This window comes from Mixophyes fleayi, chromosome 5 (genome assembly GCF_038048845.1).
Source record: "Mixophyes fleayi isolate aMixFle1 chromosome 5, aMixFle1.hap1, whole genome shotgun sequence".
Lineage (NCBI taxonomy): Eukaryota > Metazoa > Chordata > Amphibia > Anura > Limnodynastidae > Mixophyes > Mixophyes fleayi.
This window is the reverse complement of record NC_134406.1, coordinates 129,377,352-129,393,189: the sequence shown is the minus strand read 5'-3', so window position 1 is coordinate 129,393,189 and position 15,838 is coordinate 129,377,352.

Below are 15,838 nucleotides of genomic sequence, written 5' to 3'. Positions count from 1 at the left end.
CTTGACTAAGTGGGAAAGGCAAAGGGGTCTATTTCTATAACACTTTCTTCAAATATAACAGTATCCAGTACATGCCTGTCTAACAGTGAAAAAAATATAAAACATGAAAATTCTACATTTTCTAGGGTTTCACATTATGTCGTATCTTGTGGCAAAAATCCTACTCCAATGTTCTATACAGAGATGCATATCTGTATGCCTAACCTCCAGCAATCTCCAATCCACTCTTTGTGCATCCATATAAAGGCACAATTTTGTACAGGAGGCACGAATCATAAACAAAAAAAAACAAAACAGGTATGAAACATGAATCGTATTTCCACAACAGAACCTTTCTGCTTAAAAATCAGCAGTTTCTATACACATGAAAACAAAACCCCTGATTGTTTCTCTAACTCATGTCAATCTACTGTGTGTATCTCTGAATTTGTCTTATGTAAAAATATAAAAATATGTCTTAGCCCCATTGTTGAGACTGTGTCTGATTTTATCTCTACCAGAGCAGAGAGAGAGAGAGAGAAGGGGAGGGAGAGAGAGAGAGAGAGAGAGAGAGAGATACTAGCGTTTGTGTAAAGAATGGGAAATAGGAAAGCAATGAATGATGGGAATACAAAGATTTGTATATAAACATACATGTAGAAAGGGAGATTTTTACAACAAAATGACAGCTGGATTGGACTCTGACTCTATGGGGAAATGGCTGTATTCATTCCACTGCTCCCCTTAGCTATTTGCTAACTATGACCCCTCCCCATACTTGACTAGGGGGTCTTAACAGTGCAATCCAGTGTCGTCCGTCATTTGTTCATTAAGAACTCGGTATCTCATTGACTACATACCTTTTCAACTGACTTTTCTAACTTATGATAGAGAAATGAAAAATTTACTCTTAGTGACTCATGTTTTCTCTGAAATACATAAAACGATATTTTGGAGCAAAGTATGTACATACTTTATTTTTGGATAATGATTCTCAGCCAAACAAATTATCATGAGACACTGCAGCGTAAAACAAAAGAGTGTTCCAATTGTCTATTGTTAATTTGTCTTTCAAGAGTGATTCTTCTATTTCTCTATCTCCCCCCTTTTTATCACTAAGTCTATACTCCTTTTGTGTCCCCTTTACCTGTGAGAAGAAAAACAAGATAGTTATCTTAAAACAGCAAACAAAACAAACATTTCCATTCTTTGTCATCGGCCAGCGATTTAGGAAAACAAACATGTGACAACATAAAGCAAACAAACAAAATCAACAAAGATTTTTTTTTTTTTTTTAAATAAGTTTCTTTCTACACTTTGCACATTAATACTTACCACAGTTTAATCCCCACCTGGTTGTAGGACTACAGGTCTGACCTAACCTCTAGGGCTGGCTATGGTTCTCCCCCAAGGCATTGTCTGCTATGAGGTGCACAGGAAACTGTTGAGAAATATCTGAGACTTGTGTGTACCGCCTCTGTGGGTGTCTGTGTGATTCCCCCTTAGATGGGCCAAGTCTCTTTGCTTCGTGTCCCATTTTCTTAGCCTTGGCTCTAATATTTTCTTTGCAATCTTTCCTCAAATGTCCCTTCTTAAGACAGTTAAAACACTTAAAAGATTTCTGTTTCTTTCGTCCCTTATAGTGGTTTTTATAATTCTGAGGTTGTGGATGTAGTTTTTCTAATGCCTGGATACTCAACATCATTAACCTATCACTCTGTGCTTTTTCCTTTTTACATATATTTTTATCATGTTCTATAGCATGCTCTCTAATATCATTTACCGTGAGACCTCTCCAATTAGGAAAAGAGGTTTGTATCCAGGTCCTTAGATCCTCCCGGAGGCCGTCCATTAGTACTGCAACAGCTACCTCCCTGTAATGTGGATTTACCCTTATATCCCATATTCCTGTGTACTTAATGATGGCCGCTAGAGCCCTTGAAAAATAATCAGTTGTATTCTCCTTACCTTTTTGTTTGATGTTGTATATTTTGCCCCATTCCATAGTCACTGGAAAATATACGGCCAACTCTTTGATTATACGTCCAATATTTTCCTGATTGTTATCCTCAGTTAAGGGTTTATCCTTCTCCAAACTACAACCCTCAATGAACTTCTGTATATCAGTATCGAGAGGAAAACAAGCTCTAAACAACACTCGCCAATCTTTATTAGTAGGTTCATGTGCATTACCTAAATGTCTAACAAATTTCTGACACTTGGCCAAATCTTTTCTAGGATCAGGGAAATCAGACATAATTGTAAATAGTTCCGTCTTAGTCCATGGAGAATACATTGCTACCTGTTTCATGGGAACTACACCATCTCTGTCCGCTTTCCCATTTGGAACTGCTGTTCTGCGGATAGGATATAAGCCTACCAAATCACTCTGTTCTGACCTAGTTGCTGGAATCGCTGTTGCAGTATAATGAATGTCTCCCCCTTCGATAACCTTTTCATTATTCTTACCAATTTCAGCTACTGTCCCTGCTGGTGGAACCATTCCCTTTCCTTGTCTGTATATGTTACTGGCATGGGCAATGGCTGAAATGACTGTGGGTACATCTTCTTCCTTTAAAACATTACTTAAGACATCATACAACTTACTAGTTACAGTTTTCACATTTTTGGTATTGGCTGTACTTCCCGCCCGACCGAATTTGTCGGGGGCGTGTTTGCGCTCAGCTCGCCACGCTTTGAAACGCACACTTCCGGAATGCTTGTTTCCGGTACGCTTACTTCCGCTGAGCGCGCGCTTCCTTGCCACGTGTACCCTTCTTGTTGCCACAATTTTAAACAGGCATCATGTTCAATTCTCGTTTTTGTTGATTTAATCAATCGCACTTTATCTCTAACATTTTTTAACACCTCTGAGTCAAGAGTACCTATGTTTGGGAAAGGTTTCACACACTCCTGGGTCATCTTGACCCATTTGTCGCAATATGCCGTAGCATACGCACCGTATTTATTATACATAACATATTTTGCCGAACCAACCGGCCATTCATTAGGCAGCACAACATGAACTATCTCTAGCGTTTGCTTCGTATCCATTGTGAAAACAACCTATTTCTCAACGCTACACAAAAAGACTTTTTACCTGTTCTCCTTTCAAACAGAACTTACTAGAGATTTTTTTATTCATGTACGTTTTCAACAGGCACGTCCCCTTAAAGATATCAATGCCCTTCCTAGTTTGAGTACTTTACCACTGTTAGCACCCGATATCAATCAAGAATATCAGTGGTTGCAGCGTATTTCCTCCCACATCTCCCAAGTTGCAATCACGGCTGCACTAAATCAACCATGCGGTCCGATCGCACCGCTTACGGATACTAACTATCAGTAAGCTTTGCGATTAATATTTGGGAATGCCGCGAAAACCTGTTATTTTTGCTTCGAGTATGCCATGCATACTCTGTGGTGTCTCTTTATCACCTGCTCTTTGTTAGAACAGAACACCACTCACACAAAGGTTTCTTTATATCCTGCTCAGCCCTAGAACAGAACCTTTGTTGTCAGGTCACCTTTTTTACCATGCCCCGTCAGACACACCTGAACAAAAGCGCTATCAATTTTCAACAGTTCCACACTGCCCTCCCAATACTTAATCAAGGCCCTGCCATGCGGTCCAACCACACTGCTCAGAGATACTAGTTATCTGTGAACATCGTGATTAGTATTAGGCACACGTGTAAAAACCTATAGTTGCCTATAGTTACCAGTATATTTTTGCTTTTATATATTCATTCACATACACACACATAACCTTTGTTTTCTGTACAGAAAATAAATTTCCCAAACAATGGCACTATCTTTTCAGAGATTTTACCAAGTGATTACACTATGCATAGCTAACAGACTGTGATCATGACTATTTACACACGTGGCAACAATACCGGAAGTTCATACACACTAAACAGGAAGCACACATACCCTAGGCAATGCAGTACCCTTTAAAACATAAAACGACAATAAAAAGAAACATTTTTCTTTCTTGACCCTAGATTCTAATTAGCGTTCCTTCAGTCTATGCAACAACGGACATTCGGCTTGGCAACACACAGTGAACCACAGGTCTTAAACGTATTACGTTCTTTCCTGCTTTATGCGACGCGTCCGTCAATCCACCCTTTGTTGAGGAACCGAATATCGTAAGCGTTGCATACCTGCCGGTAACGTAACTCCTAACTCACGAGCCCCCAAATTATTAAAGTAATTTTATCGTTTTAAAATAAGCATTGCCCAATCAATTGTATGTGTTTCCAAAGCACAAAGTAATTTATTTTTAGCAGATGTAAATATTCAACAATTCAATACATTATAATATTCTAATAAAGTACAGTACAGCACAGCCAATACCAAAAGTTACATACATACATACCGCTGCAATCGCTGCGCTTCCATGGGTCCCAATGGAACAGTGTATCTGTTAGATAACTGTGGTCAGAGTAGACTGGCTAGCAGCTGCAGCTGTGATCATATATATTCATTCAGTGTTACAGAGAACAATAGAGATGACGTAGCTTGCATCTATAGGTCCAGGCACAGGGTGGCTTCAGGGTAAACAGTTCATAGGCTGATTCAATCTAAGGAATCCAAAGGAGGGGGTCGTCTCTCCAGGGGGTCTGCTCCTTTCATAGCCAGTATCATACAAAGGTTTACTCTCTAATACCAATAACTAAAGTACACAATGTGCGATCTCTTCGCTGACTGCACCGGACAGCTGTTGATGATTAGGGCTTCAATATGATATCAGGCATGACACCTTTCCTATAACCTAAACCTTTAATAACACTACAATGTACATATAATCACTATATATATATGTATATATATAGACTAATAATAAACCGAATACTATCTGCTCCTGAATTACAGTGTAACAGAACCAATATGAAATTATATAAATAACTAAATGTTCTAATGAGAGTGTGTGCGTGCGTATTTTACCGTGCGAAAGCACCACGCTACGTAACACGTGGCGTACGCTTCGCAATACGCACGGCAAACCAATATTAAACCAATATACTTTCGTTCATCCAATTATACGACTTCAACAGGTTCTAAGTTGCCCAAAGGGCGTTTATATTCACTATCCCTTCCTGAAACTCAGGCCATGGAATTATACGTAAAAGAAAACCTGGAGAAAGGGTTCATCCGCCCTTCTAAGTCCCCGGTTGGCGCAGGTTGTTTTTTCGTTTCTAAAAAAGATGGCAGCCTGAGGCCTTGCATCGATTTCCGTGGACTAAATAGTATCACGATTAAGAATATGTATCCGTTACCCATGATCTCTGTTCTGTTCGATCAATTAAAAACAGCTACTGTATTCTCCAAAATTGACCTCCGAGGGGCCTACAATCTTATCCGAATCAGGAAGGGGGATGAGTGGAAGACTGCCTTTATTACCCACTCGGGACATTACGAATATCTCGTAATGCCATTCGGTTTGTGCAACGCTCCAGCAGTCTTTCAGGATCTGATTAACGATGTATTACGTGAGTTCTTGGGAAAAACAGTGGTTGTTTATTTGGATGACATCTTGATTAATTCTGAATCCCTATCTCAGCATCGTCAGCACGTCCGCCAGGTTTTACTGAGATTGCATGAACATCATTTGTACGCAAAACGGGAGAAATGCAAATTCGAGGTGTCCACAGTGGCATTCCTGGGTTATATCATCTCCTCATCAGGATTCGCTATGGGTCCCGCCAAGGTGCAGGCAATTCAGGATTAGGTCGTACCTACTAACTTGAAGGCGATCCAAAGATTCCTTGGCTTCGCCAATTACTACCGTAGGTTTATTGGCGCATTCTCCTCGTTAGTGGCTCCTATCACTGCCCTCACTCGAAAAGGAGCAAACCCAGCGCAGTGGTCCGCAGAAGCACTGGCGAGTTTTTCAGCTCTCAAAGCTGCATTCATTTCCGCCCCAGTCCTTAGACACCCTGACCCAGGACTTCCGTTTATTGTGGAGGTGGATGCTTCGGATGTCGGTGCTGGTGCCCTCCTCTCTCAGAAAGACTCACAGAGTAAAAAACTACATCCTTGTGCATTTTTCTCGAGAAAATTTCTGCCAGCGGAATGTAATTATGATGTCGGAAACCGTGAACTATTGGCTGTTAAGTTGGCATTGGAGGAATGGCGACATTGGTTGGAGGGGGCTGCACACACCATTACCATCTTCACAGACCATAAAAACCTCCAATATATTCAGACTGAAAAAACTCTGAATCCCAGGCAGGCTCGCTGGGCCCTATTCTTCACCAGATTTAGGTTTATCATCACATTTCGTCCAGGTGCAAAAAATATTAAGGCTGATTCTTTGTCCCGAAGTTTTTTGGCTCAGCATCCTCAAACTCCTGACTCGCAGTCTATTATTCCTTCCACTTCAATTAATCTCGGACTCACCCAGGATCTGGGAGCCACTATCCAACACTTCCAGAAAATTGCTCCCGTTCAGACACCTCTCAACAAGTTATTTGTCCCGGTTCATCTAAGGAGACCTGTCCCCATAGAGGGTCACAACAACCGCTCTGCTGGTCATCCGGGAATTCGTAGGACTATTGAAATCCTTTCTCGCTGGCTTTGGTGGCCCACTTTATCGGATGATGTGGAGACTTACATTTGTGCCTGTCCTGAGTGTGCTAGAAACAAATCTGCTAGGAACCGTCCTGCTGGTCTACTGCTACCCTTGCCTGCTCCAAGCAGACCTTGGTCCCATCTTTCGATAGATTTTATTGTTGACCTTCCAGTATCTACAGGCCATAACACCATTTGGGTAGTCGTGGTCCGATTCAGTAAGATGGCACATTTTATATCCTTACCCAAACTACCGGATGCGAGGACTTTGGCTACGTTGTTTCTGACCCACATCTTTCGTCTCCATGGTCTTCCTGAAGACATCGTCTCGGACAGAGGATCTCAGTTTATTGCACGATTCTGGAGATCTTTTTGTAAGTCCATTGGGATCACTATCAGTTTGTCCTCAGCATATTACCCGCAGTCGAATGGACAGACAGAAAGAACCAACCAGTCCTTGGAACAGTTTTTACGCATCTATGTTTCAAAATTTCATGATAACTGGTCCCTCTCTCTTGCCCTGGGCGGAATTAGCTTACAACAATTCCTGCCATTCCACAATACACACATCTCCGTTCTTCTGCAACCTTGGATTTCACCCAAAGTCTAACTCTTTCTCTACTGCTGTTCTCAGTGGGGATTCTGGAACACCTGCTTTTACGGCTAGGTTGAGATCTGTCTGGAAAAAGGTGCACTCTGCCCTGGGTCAAGCCTCGCAAAAATCCAAGGCTTTCGCTGATCGCCATCGTGTGCCATGTTCTCTGAAGGTGGGAGATCGAGTTTGGTTGTCCACACGCAACATCAGGTTACGGCAACCTTGCAAGAAACTGGGGCCCCGATACATTGGACCATTTTCAATCGAGAAAAAGATAAATCCAGTGGCGTTCAGGCTGAGACTACCACCTTCCTTAAAAATACCCTCAACATTCCATTGTTCTCTTTTAAAGAAAGCTGCGGCTCCCAGCAAATTCAGTCTGCCTTCCTCTAACAGGCCCAGGCCTTTGATTGTGAACGGAGACCAGGAATACATTGTCGAAAGGATCCTTGACTCTAGGATGGTTCAAGGCCAAGTTCAGTTCCTGGTCCACTGGAAGGGTTACGGCCCAAAAGAGAGGTGTTGGATACCACAGAAGCGTCTCCATGCTGAAAGGCTCATTAAAGAGTTTTTTAATAAGTTTCCCACGAAACCTGGATGTCGGGGTTCCTTGACCCCTCCTCAAGGGGGGGGGGTACTGTTACGAGCCGCGGCGGTGCCCAGCCGCCGCGACTCCCCTGTCTCCGTCTCGGCCGTCACTATGGCGACCGGGACGTCACTTCCGGGGGCTCGTCAGACGTTGCTATGGCAACGCTAAGAAGCTCTCTCGTCCAGCGCCGCGTCCCGGCATTACAGAGCAGCCGGGCGCGTGCGCAATAGCTTGGCAAGCCTGAAGGCTAATTAGATCAGTTTGTGGGCAATTAGAGCTAGGCTCTCATTGGTCTGCTTCAGTATTTAGGGCAATGAGGCCTGCTGCCTCTTTGCCGGTTATAGCGTTCTGTCCTCAGTTCTGCTGCCTGCTTGTGCTATCCGTTTTGGTTCCTGCTACCTTAGATTTGATCACCCGTGTTTTGACCCCTGCTTGTTATTGGACCTGTGACCCTTCTTTTCTGACCTTGACCTTTTGCCTGGAATTCGGATTTTGCTTCTCTGCCTGTGAGTTTGACCCTTCGCTTGCCCTTGGATATTGCATCTGTGCCTGTGACCTTTTGACCTAGGATTCTTCTTATACTACAGTCCACCAATCACTCCCCTCCTGGGAACTCCTTTAAGTTAGTATACATTACTCAACCCTCGGTCGGCCCGCAGCCCAGTCTGTCCCCACCACTAGGGGCTCCAGCGAACACCTGGCCTTCTGAGTAGTTCCCGAGTTTCACTGTACTGACTTGGGAGTTCCTAACACCAATATAAAGACAGCCTTATTCTCCTTATACTTTTACGGATAGTGTCCTCCACTATTTCCTTGACATTTTTTCTTGCCTCTGAAGCAGCGGGTAATTTAATCTCTGCCCCTTTGGTGAAGCAATGTGCCATTTCCACCCAACCCTTGGAGCAACCTGTCTCTCTTATGGCCATAGATGGGAGTAAGATTTCTGAGGGACCCATCTTGCTTTGTACAGTCCCTATAACCATTCAGACTTGTATACTACATCAGGAAGCTATTTCCATCCTAGTGATCCAGAGGACTATCAACCTGGTCATTTTAGGGCTTCCCAGGCTACGGCTCCACTCCCCTACTTTGGACTGACAGTCTGCCCATATATTATCCTGGGGGCAACTGTGCCATTCTCACTGTCTTCAGAAGGTGGTTCCTAGATCCTCACCACATTGTTCCAGGTTGACTCCCCTTCCTCTCCTGCCCACTCCATATCAAGCTTTTGCTAATGTCTTTTGTTAACAGGAACATTGATAACCAATGCCCCTGATTTCTGAATTGTTCGACCGCATTACAGGAGCTACCATCTTCTCCAAGCTTGATCTCAGAGGGGCGTATAATCTCATATGAATAAAGGAAGGAGAGGAGTGGAAAATGGCCTTTAATATTCGAGATGGCCATTTTGAGTTTCTGGTCATGCCTTTGGGCTATGTAATGCTCCGTCAGTATTTCAAGGCTTTATGAATGAGCTCTTCCGAGCTCTTCTCTATCAATTCATGGTCATTTACTTAGATGACATCCTCATCTTTTCCAAAAACTTGATATCCTATCGCAAACATGTGGCGGAGGTTCTGTCTCGTCTTAGGGAGAATCGATTATTCTGTAAATTGGAGATATGCACTTTTGAGCAGAAACAGTTACCCTTCTTGGGTTATATCATTTCTGGGACCGGACTCCAGATGGATCCAACCAAGTTAAGAGCCATACTTGATTGGCCCCAACCCTCTGGTCTTAAAGCTAATCAGTGTTTTCTGGGATTCTCCAACTTTTATCTCTAGTTTTTAAAAGGATACTCCACTCTGGTAGCACCCATCACAGCATTAGCTCATAAAATGGCCAACGCCAATGTATGGTCCCTTGAGGCTATTGAGGCTTTCAAGACACTTAAGTCTCTTTTTTTCTCAGCGCCCATTCTTAAACAGCCTGATTGTCAATGCCCTTTCTTCCTCGAAGAGGAAGCGTCATCTGTTGGTACTGGAGCAGTTCTGTCACAATGGGATTTCTCTGGTAAACTCCATCCACGTGGGTTCTTCTCTCGTCGCCTGTTACCAGCTGAAAATAATTATGGAATAGGCGATAAGGACCTCCTGGCCATTAAATTAGCTCTTTCTGAATCAAGACATCTCTTGGAGGGGTCACAATTTCCTATAACCATTTATACAGATCATAAAAATCTTCTATATTGACGTTCAGCCCTTTGTTTAAATTCACAGCAAGCAAGATGGTCCTTATTCTTCTCTCGTATTGACTTTAACATCACCTTCCGTTCTGGATCTAAGAATATTAAGGCGCATGCCCTGTCTCGTTCATTCGATCCAGCTGATTCTGAACCTTTTGAGGAGAATAAACCTATTCTGGACCTCAACCCTATTCTAGAGGTTGCACATATCATTAACAGAGGATGCTCTCCAGGCAAGACCTTCATTTCTCTTCATAACAGGCCTTTACGCTGGGCCCATCGTTCTCTCTTTAAAGGCCATGCAGGCATTCAAAAGACCTTGGAGTTATTATCTCAAAATTATTGTTGGCCTTCCTTATACGATGACGTTAGAAAAATTGTCTCGGCTTGTCCTGATTGTGCACAACTTAAAACTTCCTGGAGAAAACCTTATGGACATCTAATTCCTTTACAAGTTCCTGAATGTCCTTGGTCTCAAATTTCTATAGACTTTATCACTGATCTCCCTCCTTCCAAATCTTGTACAGTTATCTGGGTCATCACTGATCTCTTCTCCAGAGCAACTCATTTAATTCCATTCAAGGACCTCCTGTCCTCCTCATTGGCCGATATCTTCATTAAAGAGATTTTTCCTCGGTTGTCCCTTACACATTGTTCTGATCGAGGATCCCAGTTCATATTCAAGTTTTGGAGGGCTTTTTGTAACAAGTCTGGATTTTTCCTTCATATACCACCCTCATTCCAATGGGTTGACCGAGAGAACAAATCAAGAAGGTTTTGAGGATGTATGTATCGGCCAGTCAAATATCTGCGTGGATCTTTTTCCATGGGTTGAGCTCATCCACAATAATCATTACCACAAGGCCATATCCAACTCGCCCTTCTTTGTTCTCTATGGTTGCCATCTCAGATTACCCATCTTTTCAGAGATATCCTCTTCCGAGGTCCCTGCAGTACATTCTTTGTTTCGCAATGTTTCGCACATCTGGGAGCAAGTCTAGATCAACCTGGAGAGATCAGCCATTCAGTCCAAAGAATGATCAAAGGCAAAGAGCTGGTCCTAAATTGGCTATTGGAGATACGGTATGGGTGTCCACCCAAAACATTTGTTTAAAGGATCCCAGTAAAATTTTAGCTCCAGGGTTCATCGGGCCTTTTGTAATCTCAGAGGTCATTAATCCTGTGGCCTTCAGGTTGAGACTTTCATGCTCTCTGCATATACCCAATGTTTTTTACGTCTCTTTGCTGAAACCGGTGGTCACTAACAATTTCTCCACTTCCTCCAAATCCCCACCACCAATTGTGGATCAGGATCAACTGGAATATGAAGTAAAACAGATTCTAGACTCTCGTATATAGAGTTTCCTTACAATTCCTTGTGGACTGGAAGAGTTATGGGCCTGAGAAACACTCCTGGGTTAGAGCCTCTGATCTTCACGCTCCCCATCTTCTCAAACAACTTCATAAAAGATTGTCCAGAGTCCACACTTATGGCATGGGGTACTGTCATAAACTTACCTGTCCACGCTCCAGCGCAGTCCACTTTCTGCTGTCGGAAGCCACTCTTCCGGGTATCCCTGGTCACATGATCGCAAACTCGGGGCTGGAATATTGAACTTGCTGGGCTACTTACATTTGACTCTGTATGGTTCCTGGCTCCAGATTCCTCATGGGTCCTTGTGTTGTTTGTTACCTGACCTGATTCCCATGTACCAGTGCTACCTGTCTGACTATTCTGATTTCCCTGCGTTTGTGTACTAACCCGGTTTGCTGATGATCCTCCGCTGATATCTTGTGCTCTCGACCCGGCTTGTCTGACCCTGTATCTGCCTGCTATTTTGTGCTTCTGCCGTCCGATCAGGTACCGAACCCAGGAATCCCTTCATGCTGAGACCGCCTCCTGATTCTGTACCGTGCTGCCTGATTGTGTACCAGATCCGGTTATCTGACTACATGTGCCCTACTCTCTACCTTCTATTCCTATTGGTACATCTCATCCACAAGGGCTACATACAGAGGCAGGCCAGAGGACCGCTGTCACACTTTTTCACTGAGAATATCACTGACTGGTATTTGCGCTACTAACCTGAGAGGCGCGGAGTCTAACACACCACTGGTGTTCACCAGGGACCCCCGCAAGGAGGATTGGGCTTTGCTGCGTGTGATGTGCAGGTCGCGGTTGTCCCAGGAAGTCACCAGTGCAGCGAATGGAGGGTAGTCAGACAGGCCGAGTCGAAACCAAGGAAGCGAGGTACCACGGAGAGAAGACAAGAGTAGTCAGGGATGGTGCAAAGGTCAATTCCAGTGCTGGCAACGAAGTACAAGGGAGATCCGGGAGAGAGGTCAAACAAGCCAAGGAGTCTATACACAGGAGATCAGGAACAGTAATAGTAATATAAATGCTGGAGCTGGATGGAACCAATACTCTGGCACCCTAATGAAGTTTAAATAGGGGCAGACAGGAAGCCCTAGGGAGGAAGTTCCGGCGCGGGAAGCGTCTGGGCAGCCTAGCAACCGAAGCGGCACATCGCGCATGCGCGAGCGCCGCAATCACGTGATTGTGTCCCGTTGCCTAGCAAGAGGGCAGAGGGTGTCTGTCTCCGACACCCAGCGGAGGTGCGGAGACGGCACCTGACAACCGCAACCTGCGAGCTCCAGGCAGCTAAGTCCATTCGGCCTTGCGGAAGTTCTTGGTGAACACTAGGGAGTTCTTTAGACTCCACGCCTCCAATCAGCCAGCAGCAATCCAGATTAGCACTAAGATCCAGTTTAATCCGTTGCACCAATTTATCACTTTATTATGTTACTCCAATATTTCAATTCACTGAATGTATAAGTCATCTGTTCCGAGCTGCGGCGGTACGCAGAATCTAGCAGCTGGGCGCGTGCTCTAGTTTCTATGCTCTGTTTTTATTTTTTGGGATTATCCTTGTTGCATAGATGTAGGAGGGTGTAGGGACATCCTCCAACTCCAGGGGGAGGTTAATTTAACTGGTTAATTTATATTTTTATACATGCTTCCTGGTTATGTTATTACCTATGCCAGTTCTAGCTAGTAATTACGCCTGTCTCTGGACTCAGAACCTGTGCCTGTGACCCCTGACCTTGGTTTGTTCCTTGGATACATTGTCTGCTGTCGGCTGACCCTTGCCTGGACCCCATGCTGCTGTCTGCCATAGCACTCTCTTCCTGGGTTCTCCTTGGCCAGTACACATCTCATGACCCTCTGTTTGTCTGCAGCCAAGTCTGTCCCCACCACTAGGGGCAACAGTGAACACCAGACTTCAGAGCAGACTTCGGGTTGTGCTATACTGGCTGGAGGGATTCCTAACATTATAACCGGCCCACATACTTGGGATTTACTCCCATGGATCCTACTCCTCCTTCTCTTGCACAATTGCTGGCTAATCAACTGCAGGCTCAATTTCAGATTGTTCAAGACATTTCTACCAGATTGTCTGTACAGGAACAAGCCTCCAGCATTACCTCTTCTCAGGAAGTTGAAGTTCAAGAACCCAAGCTTTATCTTCCAAACAGCTTCTCTGGCAACTGAAGGGATTTCCACAACTTTAGGGAAAGTTGCAAATTATATTTCAAGCTACATCCACTGTCTTCTGGTTTGGAACAGCAGCGAGTGAGTATTGTTATATCACTGTTGCAAGGAGATCCACAAACCTGGGCATTTGGATTGTGCCCTAACAGTCCGGAATTGTTATCTGTAAATTCCTTTTTCCAAGCCTTGGGTCTCTTGTATGATGATCCTGACAAAGTCACTACTGCTGAGGCTAAACTTAGATCTTTGAAACAGGGATGTTGTACTGCTGAAAAATATTGTACTGAATTTCGCAGGTGGGCCTCAGATTGCGAATGGAATAATCTAGCTCTCTGCAGTCAGTTTCGTTTGGGCCTTACAGAACTAATAAAGGACATATTGGTGCAATATCCAGCTCCTGATTCTCTGGAGTCCTTTATGTGTTTGTTAATTCACATTGATCAACGAATAAATGAAAGAAGACTGGAAAAGGAATTCCATCCGCAGAACTTTTTCCCTATCTCCAACTCAGTTAATACCGGGCATACTATATAAGTTCATCTAGGCGTTTACCTTGTACAATAATAATTCCCTCCAATTACCTGCCAAGATTTCCCTGGTCTCTGGAAGTGTTGATGTCCTAGCTTTAGTGGACAGCGGAGCAGCTGGAAATTTTCTGGATATTTCTCTGGCACGGCGGTTTGCTGTTCCTACCCAACCATTAAAAGTTCCAGTATCTGTTTGTGGTTTGGATGGCCACCTAATTAAGAGTTCAAGCGTGCTAGAGAGCACCAGCTCTCTTACCCTGACAGTGGGAGCACTCCTTAAGGAAATGCTGTCATTCTACCTTATCCATTCACCCACATACCCTCTGGTTCTGGGGTACCCTTGGCTTAGCAAGCACAACCCAGTCCATGATTGATCCACAGGAGAACTGGTGGCATGGGGGAAAAACTGCCGAGGGACATGCCTAGCAACACCTGTTAAGGTTGCTACTGCTTCAGTCGAATCAGGTCTCACACTCCCGCTGCAATATCAAGATTTTGCTGATGTTTTCTCCAAGCAAGCTGCAGATACATTAACACCACATTGCCCGTATGATTTTACTATTGATATTCAGCCTGGGAGTAAATTTCCTAAGACTCGATTATATTCTCTTTCAGTGGAAAAGACCAAAGCCATGGAGAACTATATTTCTGAGGACCTGAAAAAAGGGTTCATTAGACCTTCTCGTTCACCCCTGGGTGCCGGATTTTTCTTTGTCAAAAAGAAATATGAAGATTTACGACCTTGCTTTGATTACAGAGGTCTGAATCAGATCACCATTAAAAACAAATATCCTCTGCCACTGATTTATCAGTTGTTCGACCAGTTAAGAGGTGCTTCGGTATTTTCTAAAATTAATTTACGCGGAGCATACAATTTGATACGCATACGGAAGGGCGATGAATGGAAGACCGCATTTAACAATCATTCTGGACATTACGAGTATTGTGTTATGCGGTTTGGTCTTTCTAATGCGCCAGCCGTGTTCCAGAATTTGATCAATGATGTACTACAAGATTATCTGGGTAAATTTGTCATTGTGTACCTGAATGACATCTTGATCTATTCCTCATCCTTGCCCCAACACCGTGAACAAGTCGGTTTGGTACTACAGAAACTTAAAGACAATCATCTATTTGCCAAATTAGGGAAATGTGAGTTTGAAGTCTCCACTGTGGCATTCTTGGGGTATGTCATTTCTGCCAACGGATTTACGATGGATCCAGCCAAAGTCCGAGCCATCACTGATTGGAGCCTTCCCAGTAACCTAAAAGCCATCTAAAGGTTCCTCGGGTTTGCTAATTACTACAGGAGTTTCATTCGCAATTTCTCTGTAATTGTGGCACCTATCACTCAATTAACTAAGAAAGGAGCTGATCCAGCGGTATGGCCACCAGAAGCTGTCAAAGCATTTGATACCCTAAAAAAGGCCTTTGTTTCTCCTCCTATTCTCAAACATCCTGATACAGAGCTACCTTTCATTGTTGAAGTGGATGCTTCTGAGGTTGGGGTGGGGGCAGTTCTGTCACAAGTGTCCAGTTCTGATGAAAAGTTACACCCATGCGCATTCTTCTCTAAGAAATTCTCAGCAGCAGAGATAAATTATGATGTGGGAAATCGTGAGTTGCTGGCCATTAAATGGGCATTCGAAAAATGGAGACATTGGCTGGAGGGGGCTAAGCATAACATCACGGTGTACACGGATCTCAAAAATCTCCAATACATTGAGACTGCTAAGAGGTTGAATCCCAAACAGGCGTGCTGGGCTCTTTTCTTCTCTCGATTTAATTTTGTCATCACATATCGCCCTGGTTCTAAGAATTTGAAGGCGGA